The 10,546-nt window shown below is 45.8% G+C and overlaps 1 long non-coding RNA gene across 1 annotated transcript; it reads left to right on the forward strand.

The window, feature by feature from the left end:
* Window positions 1-128: 128 nt before the first annotated feature.
* Window positions 129-2,183, forward strand: LOC125485799. Its single transcript, XR_007264507.1, has 2 exons — window positions 129-308; window positions 424-2,183. It is a non-coding gene; the product is annotated as an uncharacterized LOC125485799 (long non-coding RNA).
* Window positions 2,184-10,546: the final 8,363 nt, after the last annotated feature.

Below are 10,546 nucleotides of genomic sequence, written 5' to 3' on the forward strand. Positions count from 1 at the left end.
CTTCTGATCACTTGCAAAGGCTTATCATCTGACACTCCACTCACACCATTTGTATGATTTTTTGATCTCTCTGCCTATAAATTCTGTGTCTGTGGGCTTCCCTCTCACTTCACCTTACGAAGGGGCTACGCTCCGAAAGCTTGTGATTTCAATTAAACCTGGTGTTGTGTGACTTCTGACTTGGGTCTGGTTGCTCAAGGAATGACTGGTGACAGACAGGAATCACGTGCAGTGTTTGTTAGGCATTCCTGGGAATGTCGACCTCTAAACCTGCAGCAATAATAAATATGCTGGACATTCTTTTTATGGTAAATATCTTTTACGCCAAGCTGATCTATACATTGCAATTCTCCTGGCTGTTAGCCTGATTTTTTTTTCTTTTGGTTTGCTCTAACGCAGCTTCTCTTTGTTGTATCCCTATAGCATCAGTGACCCCTGCTGCATCACCGAAAGGGCCCAGCCCAGCAAGGCAGCTTCCCAGCAACTTGAGACTTCTGCAGAACCCTCTGATTTCAGGCTTTAACCCAGAGGGTATCTATGTATAACTAGATAGTACCTCCCGCTGGCGAAACCATCTACAGTGGCTCCAAGGGATCTTTCTCCCCATTGCTTTTTGCAAGAGTGTGATCGATAAGCACTTTGTGCAATGAGTCTGTCCATCCTGTGTGCCTTGTACAGCGGCTGCCTCTACCCCAAAGGAAAGGAGTCACATAACTACCGAGCCGCTGGTGCTATTGGAGGGTAGGGAGAGACATTTGCGAGTGCAGTGGTCGCTGGACAAAGGACAAGAACGTCTGTGCAAAATGGGTTGCCTTCCAGGGGCATGTTGGTTCAATTTTTGATTCAGCATTGCAAAATATCAAGAGAGGTTAGGGCGGAGATTCGGGAACATCAGACAAGGCACACTGCTGGATCGGTGAATCCACCCGAGGTTTATTTAAAATCTGGCTCGTTTGGTCTCTCCACCTCATGTGAGGAAGTCGCCTAGAATTAAAAGCTTAAAAATTCCTGTCTGTATTCGCAAACTGGACCCGACTTCTTTCTCCCTGAGTTCCCTGAGTGTGCATTACAGAACAAACATTACTGTGATGGTGTCTGGGATGCTTTCATAATCAAGCTTCCTTCTTGTGTAGTCGGTTGGTACCGTGAAACAGCGAGCGAAATGTGTTTCTAAAGAATAAACATCAAAAATGGAAACTTAACCCGAGTTCCAAAATACCAAACATCCAATCTGCTCCACGACATCTAAAAAATTGCTGGGTTTTTGAATCTAAAATTGTTGGGGTTTTGAATGCGAGGCTTGCGTTCTGCATCATTACCTCCTGAGATTTCCTAACGACGACTGATTTCTAGACTTCTGCTGTGATTGTCCTAACACACTTTAGCACTTCTGCCACGACCAGCCCCCAGGAGAAGGTCTGTCTTCAGACAATGGAAATTAGTTTGTGTCAAAATCTCTGCTGTGAACTCTCAGCAAGCAAGCTAGCGCATTAAAGCTGTTGGTTGGAAGCTCAGCTTGTAATGTTTGCAAAGTTCAGTAAACCAGTCAGGTGGCCCACAGGCCGTGCTTATTAACAAACATTGATACACACAACGAAAAGGAATGTATATTTGATGTATTTCAGTGGATCTCAAGCAGGATGGGGCTCCCTAACTTGGGGATTTATTGAGACAAAGGAGATTTGCCTGATTCCAGCTGTATTATGTATAATAAACAAAATGTTAAGATGGTATTTTTGGCTACACTTCAGTATATATTGGTATGTACAATTAATATAAGAATCTGTTTAATGATGTTGCCTTTATATTATGCGAAGTGATCAAAACGGATAAATGCACAGACTGAACACGTGAGCTTCTTTCACTGTTTGGAAGGACAATGCCTTGGCTGTCAAAACAATCATTTCTGTAAATCCTATTTATTACGTACTGTTGCTCTGAATTATTCAAAAGGCTCATGTCACACTATATAGTTTCAATGGCAAGCATGCAACTCCTGCTAAATCAATGCAAAGTGTTAATATTTCAGTATTATGAAGTGCAATGAAATGTACTGTAAAATGATTTTTATCACATTTTCTTGTTTCACCGCTTTGTTGTAACATTTTACATTTTAAGTTGCCTCGTGCTGATATTCTGCTAATGTGAAAGGCAGAGAAGAATAAAGTTCATGCCAATCGGTTGATGATGGAGTGTGTAGATCTATATAACTTGTATTAAGTGTCATCCATACCTTAAATCTGCAGCTCAGTGTTAAACCGACACATTCCCCCCCCCACACCCCCGAATATTGCATGTTTTCTAATTGGTTGAAGATACCATTCAGCACATTGATCTGCTCCAATGAAAGGTATCAGTAACCATCACAACCAGATCTTATAGAAACATATAAAATTATGAAGGGAATGGATAATATAGGAGCAGGGAGGTTGTTTCCACTGGTGGGTAAAACTTGAAAATCAAGGGACGGTGATTAGATTGTCTCTTATTGGAGATGGTCACTGCCTGGCACTTGTTGAGGGCAAGTGTTACTTGACACTTGTCAGCCCAAGCCTGGATCTTGTTGCATTTGTTCATGAGCTGCTTTGGTATCTGAGGAGTTGCGAATGGTGCTGAACATTGTGCGAACATCCCCACTTCTGACGTTATGATGGGGGGGCAAGGTCATTGATGAAGCAGCTGAAGATGGTTGGGCCTAGGACACTTATTTAAGATTAAATTCAGATAAGTTTTGTGCGTGTTCATAATGTTGGCATAGCCTCAAAATAAGGGGGAGCAGATTTAGTTCTGAGTTGAGGAGGAACTTCACCCAAAGGGTTGTGAATCTGTGGAATTCCCTGCCCAGTGAAACAGTTGAGGCTTCCTCATTGAATGTTTTTAAGGCAAAGATAGACAGATTTTTGAACAGTATGGATGATAGTGAGCGGGCAGGTAAGTGGACCTGACTCCTCAAAAAGATCAGCCATGATCTTATTAAAAGGTACAGCAGGCTCAACAGGCCAGATGGTTACTTCTGCTCCTATTTCTTATGTTCTTATGCAACAGAGGGACCTGTTAAGATACATTGGCAGATTAGCCATCCAAATGTTTCAGTGGTTTCTGGACTAATAATTCAGAGAACCAAGTCTCCACCATGGCTGATTGAGAATTTACCTTTGGATTTTAAGAGAGAAGTTGGATCCAAGACACTAAAATTTAACCATGAGTGATCTGTTGGACTGGCATAAAAATATTTCTGATACCATAAATTTACTCAAGGAAGGAAGGTTGCCATCTTTCTCCATTTGGCCAAAGTGTGACTTTTGGCAAGGAACTAATGTGGTTGACTCTGAAGTGGTCTAGCAAGTCGCTCAGATAGAATAGCTAGTGATGAATCAATAAAAGTCAGTCTTGCTAGCAAGAATGTCTGCATCCCAAAAATGAGTCTCCTTTTTACTAAACTGCATTGAACCAATTACTTCACACTCAATTATTCCTTAAAGCAAGCTACTATTTAATAGTCAAGTTTAAGTCTTTTTTTTAAACTGGTGAGCATCAGTTGCCATCTTGCACTCTGACTCTTTTAATGCAAGCATAAGCAACATCATAAACACGCACAAAACTTATCTGGATTTAATCTTAAATAAGTATCCTAGGCCCAACCATCTTCAGCTGCTTCATCAATGACCTTCCCCCCCATCATAAGGTCAGAAGTGGGGATGTTCGCTGATGATTGCACAATGTTCAGCACCATTCACAACTCCTCAGATACTGAAACAGCCCATGAACAAATGCAACAAGATCCAGGCTTGGGCTGATAAGTGTCAATTAACACTTGCACTCAACAAGTGCCAGGCAGTGACCATCTCCAATAAGAGACAATCTAATCACCGTCCCTTGATTTTCAATGGCATTACCACCACTGAATCCGTCACCGTCAATATCGTGGGATAACCATTGACCGGAAACTCACTTGGACTCCCAATACAAATACAACAGCGGGTCAGAAGTTAGGAATACTGCGGCGAGTAACTCACCTCCTGACTCCCCGAAGCCTGTCCATCATCAACAAGGCACAAGTCAGGAGTGTGACGGAATACTCCCATTTGCCTGGATGGGTGCAGCTCCAACAAAAGCTTGATATGATCCAGGATAAAGTAGCTGCTTGATTGGCACCACATCCACAAGCGTTCACTCGCTCCACCATCAATGCTCAGTCACAACGGTGTATATTATCTCTTTCTAATTGATTGACAGGATTAGGGCATCACTGGCTAGGTGAGCATTTATTGTCCAGGATGCACTGCATTTAGACAGCGCCTTCCAATCTCTTAGACACTTCCACCCAGAAGGACAAGGGCAGCAGATGCATGGGAACACCACCCCCTGCAAGTTTCCCTCCAAGTCACTCACCATCCTGACTTAGAAATATATCACCGTTTGCTCACTGTCCCTGGGTGAAAATCCTGGAACACCCTTCCTAAGGGCATTATGGGTGTGTTGCGCCTCCTGGACTGCACTTTTTGATAGGCAATAACAGGGCACCCACATCCTGTGAATTGATAAATTGACAAAAGGAAAGCAGTCCGATAATCATGCTTATGCTACCTCCTTGCACAAAGTGTCCAATTAAGCTCACTCCCCCTTGCTTTTTCTCCTAATCCTGAAAGTTTTATCTTTTCAAATACATATCCAATTTCCTTTTGGAAATTGCTGTTCAATTTGCTTCCACTATCATTTCAGGCAGTGCATTCCAGACTGTATAAATCATCTGTCTCACATAAGCTTATACCATAGATCATTCTGCTTACTAACACTAGCTTGTGACCTATAATGACTGTAGATGATTGGTATTATTCTGTTGTTTAATGGGCTGGGCTGCTTTTCGGCTAAAAACACAAGGATTCAGGTAAACACTGACATTGACACAGTATGCCAGAAAGCAGTGCGTTTGTGACTCTGTGAATACAGAACCATCATTGCTCACCTCCAAGAAATATAAAAACGTTACATCAGAAGGAAGCACAAAGGAAGAAAGAGCGAAATGAATTAAAATTGGGTGTTAAGTCTCACTGCAAGTATGCAATACCTTTCATAAGCATGCTCATGGTGTCATCAACCTATTGTAGCGTGTGATCTGATAGGAGGAATGCCTCAATCTCCATCTTACTCAGCCCTCTTACAGCATGAAGTTGTGGGTGGTACAGGCAGGATGGTGGCTTAGTGATTAGCACTAGCGCCTCACAGCGCCAGGGACCCAGATTCAATCCCAGCCTGGGGCGACAGTGTGGAGTTTGTGCATTCTCCCTGTGTCTGTGTGGGTGTCCTCTGGGTGCTGTGGTTTCCTTCTGCAGTCTAAAGATGTACCAGTTAGGTGGATTGGCCAGGGGAAAATACAGGGATGAGGATAGGGTGGGGGGCTGGATCTGGGTGGGATGCTCTTCAGAGGGTTGGCCCAGACCTGATGGGCTGAATGGCCTCTTTCTGCACTATAATGATCCTAAACATGCTTCAATTTACATACTAATTGCTTAGCTTGAGCCCAAACACATACAGCTAAATATTATGGGTTCTTTATCTAATTGTGAGTTGCGCAAGTTTTTCTGGAGTGTTTCCACCATGCCTTACCAAACTCGCCTCATTAACTACCTACTGTGGCTCTGTAGAATCATAGAATCCCTACAGTGTGGAAGCAGGTCATTTCAGCCCAGCGAGTCTACACTGACCCTTTCAAGAGCATCCCACCCATACCTGCACCCCCTACTCTACCACTGTAACCCTGCATTTCCCATGGCTAACCCACCTAGCCTGCACATCCCTGGACACTATGGGTAATTTAGCATGGCCAATCCACCTAACCTGCACATCTTTGGCCTGTTGGAGGAAATCAAAGCACCTGGAGGAAACCCGCACAGGCACAGGGAGAATGTGCAAACTCCACACAGACAGTCGCCCAAGGCTAGAACTGAACCCGTGTCCTGAGTGCCATGAGGCAGCAATGCTAACCACTGCACCACTGCGCCACCCCAAAGGCAGGGCAATGGTGGGGGTCAGGAAACTGGGAACCTGGCACACGCTGCGGGTGCCCCATCCTCACAGGGGACAGGGCAGTGCCAGGAGGAACCACACAGAGTCCTCTCCTGTAGGAACAAAAACAGAAGTTGCTGGAAAAGCTCAGCAGGTCTGGCAGCATCTGTAGAGAGAAATCAGAGTTGACTTTTTGGGGTCCAGTGACTGTTCCTCAGAACCTCTCCTGTCAGGACAGGCCAGAAGTGGCTACACCCAACCCTGAGGAGGCTCCCCTCTCTGTATGACTCGCAGGCCCTGGGCATGTCAGGCTGGTCTGGGTACCAGGTCTCCCAGTGAGCTCTCCAGCTGGTAAACAGGCTCCTTGCTGAGACCAAGTGGCAGAGACAGGAGAAAGAAGTCCTACTGAAGGCACTTTGGTGGCACGGGTCAATTTGGAATGTAAGTGAGAGCTCTCGCTGTTATCCAAGTCAGAGATTTTACAGCCCAACTACATGTTTGAGTCTCTGTGTAGCCCTGACTATAACGGTGGCATTTCCTCTCCATTGAACATTTTCAATTTGCAGCATGATATGGTGGTTAGGTGCATTAACCATGGTAAATGCAAGCTTATGGCAATGAGGTAAGGAGTTGGGACTGGGTCTCGGTTGGATGCTGATTGGAGGGTCTGTTCGGACCTGATGGGCTGAATAGCCTCTTTCTGCACTGTAGGGATTCAAGCCTGATGAAAGCCTGAAGCTCCTACCCTCTCCCTCTACATGTCAGTGAGTCCCTGCAGGTCCAGATCCTCTTCCTGTGCCCCCACAGGCTTCACAACTCACCCACCCATTTACCTGAGCCCACCTTTACCCACCTCCCCCAAACTCCTGGCCTATGAGGTGACCATGCCAAGTGTGGTCATACAGTGACCGCCCGTTGAGGCCTAGGGTGCTCCTGACTGCGGACAAACACTCCTCCTTCATTTCCCCTTCCCTAGCTGTCCCTCACCACGTCCCCCCTTACAAATACAGCTGCCCCCTTTACAATTGTCATCTCTCCTCCAAACCCCACCCCCAAACCCAGAATTGGTTTGTGATCCTCCTTCCCACCGTGGCAAATCATCTTCAACCTCCTCCATCCCCTTACCCCTTCATTTCAGTGACAGACTGACTGTGACCCCCATTCCCCCTCCCCAAGCTGTCTAACCCAAAAGTCCCAAGAAATGGGTTATAGCGAGTGCTCAGGCTCCTCAGTGATGCCAGTCATTCGCCCCGACTACACTCACCCTAGCCCCCTATGCCCCACCAGACTGGCCATTGTCAATTGTCAGAAACAAAACATCTGGCTCACTAATGCCCTTTAGGGAAAGAAATATGCCACCCTATTGGGTCTGGCCTACATGTGACTCCTGACCCACAGCAATGTGTTGATTCTCAACTGGGCAATTAGGGATGGGCAATAAATGCTGGCCTGGTTAGTGGCACCCACATGGAGTAATACAGCTTGGAAACAGACCCTTCGGTCCCACCACCCCATGCCAACCTCAATCCCAAACTAAACCAGTCCCACCTGCCTGCACTTGGCCCATATCTCTCCAAACATTTCATTTTCATGTACTTATCCAAATGTCTTTTAAATGTTGTAACTGTACCCTCATCCACCACTGTTTCTGGAAGTTCATTCCACACATGAACCACTCCCCTTGTAAAAAAGAGTTGCCCCTTAAATCTTTCTCCTCTCACCTTAAAAATATGACCCTGGTCTTGAAATGCCCCACCTTAGGGAAAAGACTCCTGCCATTCGCTTTATTTATACCCCTCATGCTTTTGTAAACTTCTATAAGGTCACGTCTCAACCTCCTATGAACGGAATAAAAAATAAAAACAAAAAGAAGCAAGGCAAACTGTTGTTGTGGTTGTGTGACTACGCTCATTGGCACAGTAAGGCATGGGAGGCATGCTATGCAGGTTGGTACTAAGTGAACACTAAGAGAAGAGGTGATCGGACCTCTTCCAATCCATGACCTGGATCCCTGTCTACGTGCAAAATGTCCTTGCAGCAACATTTCAACTCTAGTTATTAGAGCACACTGTGCTTCCTAATCAGCCTGTAAGTGCATCAGAGATGTGCCGTAATGGTCATGAAGGGTTGGCAAATACCAGAGGCCAGTCACTGTGGGTGAGAAGTGCATGCAGCTGATGCCCTGAGATGCTGATCGACACAGAGGCTCCTCACAGCCAGGAGCCGGTCAATTTCTCTGTGTACCCATTCTGACTACCACATCCCAGAGCAAGGAGTTGACCCTGACCATGTGTTGCAGACTGGTGCATTCCAAGGTCCAGGTCTACGTGCTGAGGGACACACTAAAGCTTTGGGCACTAGCAGGGAAAGACCACTATCTGAGGGCTTCCTGCTGAAGGTAAATGGGTGTCCCTTTTTGTGCCTCAAATGTATGTAAATATAATCTTGTATACGTAAGAGAGGTTTTGGTTTATTTGAATAGAGTCAAACTCCAATGTTCGTTTGTTTCCTTGATACATTATTGTACAGAACTGAACTGCATTTGTGACTATGTATATATAAAAAGATATTTTTTATGAATAAAGTATATGTTTGAAATTGAAAGAAAAGTTCAGATGCCATGTTGAGAATTCTTGACATCTAGCTTCTTCAGCATGTTTTGGTGAGAAGCTGAGAATTGACAAGGAGAGGTGTGGCATCAATAAGATGAATTGGCAACTTGCCACTGCCAAGTGTGTGACTTGCTATGCCACCTGTCAGAAGAATAAATGGTGCAGCGAGTTGTTCTAATGTCGAGAGCTCAAGCACGATTCTGTTACTAATCTCTGCCAGTGCCATAGCCCACATTGCTCAGGTCCCTCTCAGATTCTGCTCCAAAGTGCCTGTGATTGTAATGTAACTGCCAGGAACTGTATCAAATTCTCCCAGGATGTTTCAGTACCATGTTACCCCCTAATCTATAACTAGTCTGTATCCATGAGAGGGGAGGCAATGGCCTAGTGGTATTATTTGTATTATTATCGCTGACATCTGTTAATCCAGAGACCCAGATAATGTTCTGGGAACCTGGGTTTGAATCCTGCCATGGCAGATGGTGGAATTTGAATTCAATAAACATCTGGAATTAAGAGTCTAATGGTGACCATGAATCTATTGCTCATTGTTGGGAAAAACCCATCTGGTTCACTAATGTCCTTTAGGGAAGGAAACTGCCATCCTTACCTGCTCTGGCCTACATGTGATTCCAGACCCACAGCAATGTGCTTGACTCTTAACTGCCCCCTGGGCAATTAAGGATGGGCAATAAATGCTGCCTGGTCAGCGACACCCTCATCCCATGAATGAATAAAAGGAAAAAAAAACCCTGATACGAAGCTGTAAACAGTTTAGCAGCTCCCTCAATTCATTATTTCCACACATCCTATGATGCAACAGTGACTAGGCTTGTACTTCATCAGCTGTAAAGCAGTTTGGGAAGTCCTGGGTCATGGAAGGTGCTATATAAAGTCAGGTCTCTTCTTCTACCAAGGTCAAAAGCACAAGACACCACATTATAGTCCAACAGATTTATTTGAAAACACCAGCTTTCGGAGCCTCTCGCCTTCTTTGGGTGCTGAGGGAGCAGCGCTCCAAAAGCTTGTGATTTTAAATAAACCTGTTGGACTATAACCTGGTGTCATGTGACTTCTGACCTTGTCCACCCCAGTCCGACACCAGCCCCTCCACATCATTGCTGTGGGACTGGGAATCACATATAGACCAAAGGGGCCACATTTCCTTCATTATCGGGACATGCGTGATTTTACAACAACAATCGGATGGCTTCATGACCACTTTCACTGACACCAACTTCTTTATTTTGAGACAACAAGGTGCAGGGCTGGATGAACACAGCAGGCCAAGCAGCATCATAGGAGCAGAGAGGCTGACGTTTCGGGCCTAGGCCCTTCATCAGAAAAGGGGGAGGGGAAGGGGGTTTTGAAATAAATAGGGAGAGAGTGCGAGGCGGATAGAAGAGGGATAGAGGAGAGGATAGGTGGAGAGGAAACAAACAGGTCGAAGAGGCGGGGATGGAGCCAGTAAAGGTGAGTGTAGGTAGGGAGTTAGGAAGGGGATAGGTCAGTCCAGGGAGGACGGACAGGTCAAGGGGGCGGGATGAGGTTGGTCGGTAGGAGATGGAGGTGCGGCTTGAGGTGGGAGGAGGGGATAGGTGGGAGGAAGAACAGGTTGGGGAGGCAGGGACGAGCTGGACTGGTTTTGGGATGCGGTAGGGGGAGGGTAGATTTTGAAACTTGTGAAATCCACATTGATACCATTGGGCTGCAGGGTTCCCAAGCGGAATATGAGTTGCTGTTCCTGCAACCTTCGGGTGGCATCGTTGTGGCACTGCAGGAGGCCCAGGATGGACATGTCGTCTGAGGAATGGGAGGGGGAGTTGAAATGGTTCGCGACTGGGAGACTCGGGGACCGCTTTGCAGAACACCTACGCTCGCTTCGCAATAAACAACTGCACCTCCCAGTCGCGAACCATTTCAACTCC

This window comes from Rhincodon typus, chromosome 22, assembly GCF_021869965.1.
Source record: "Rhincodon typus isolate 14 chromosome 22, sRhiTyp1.1, whole genome shotgun sequence".
In the NCBI taxonomy this organism is placed as follows: Eukaryota; Metazoa; Chordata; class Chondrichthyes; order Orectolobiformes; family Rhincodontidae; genus Rhincodon; species Rhincodon typus.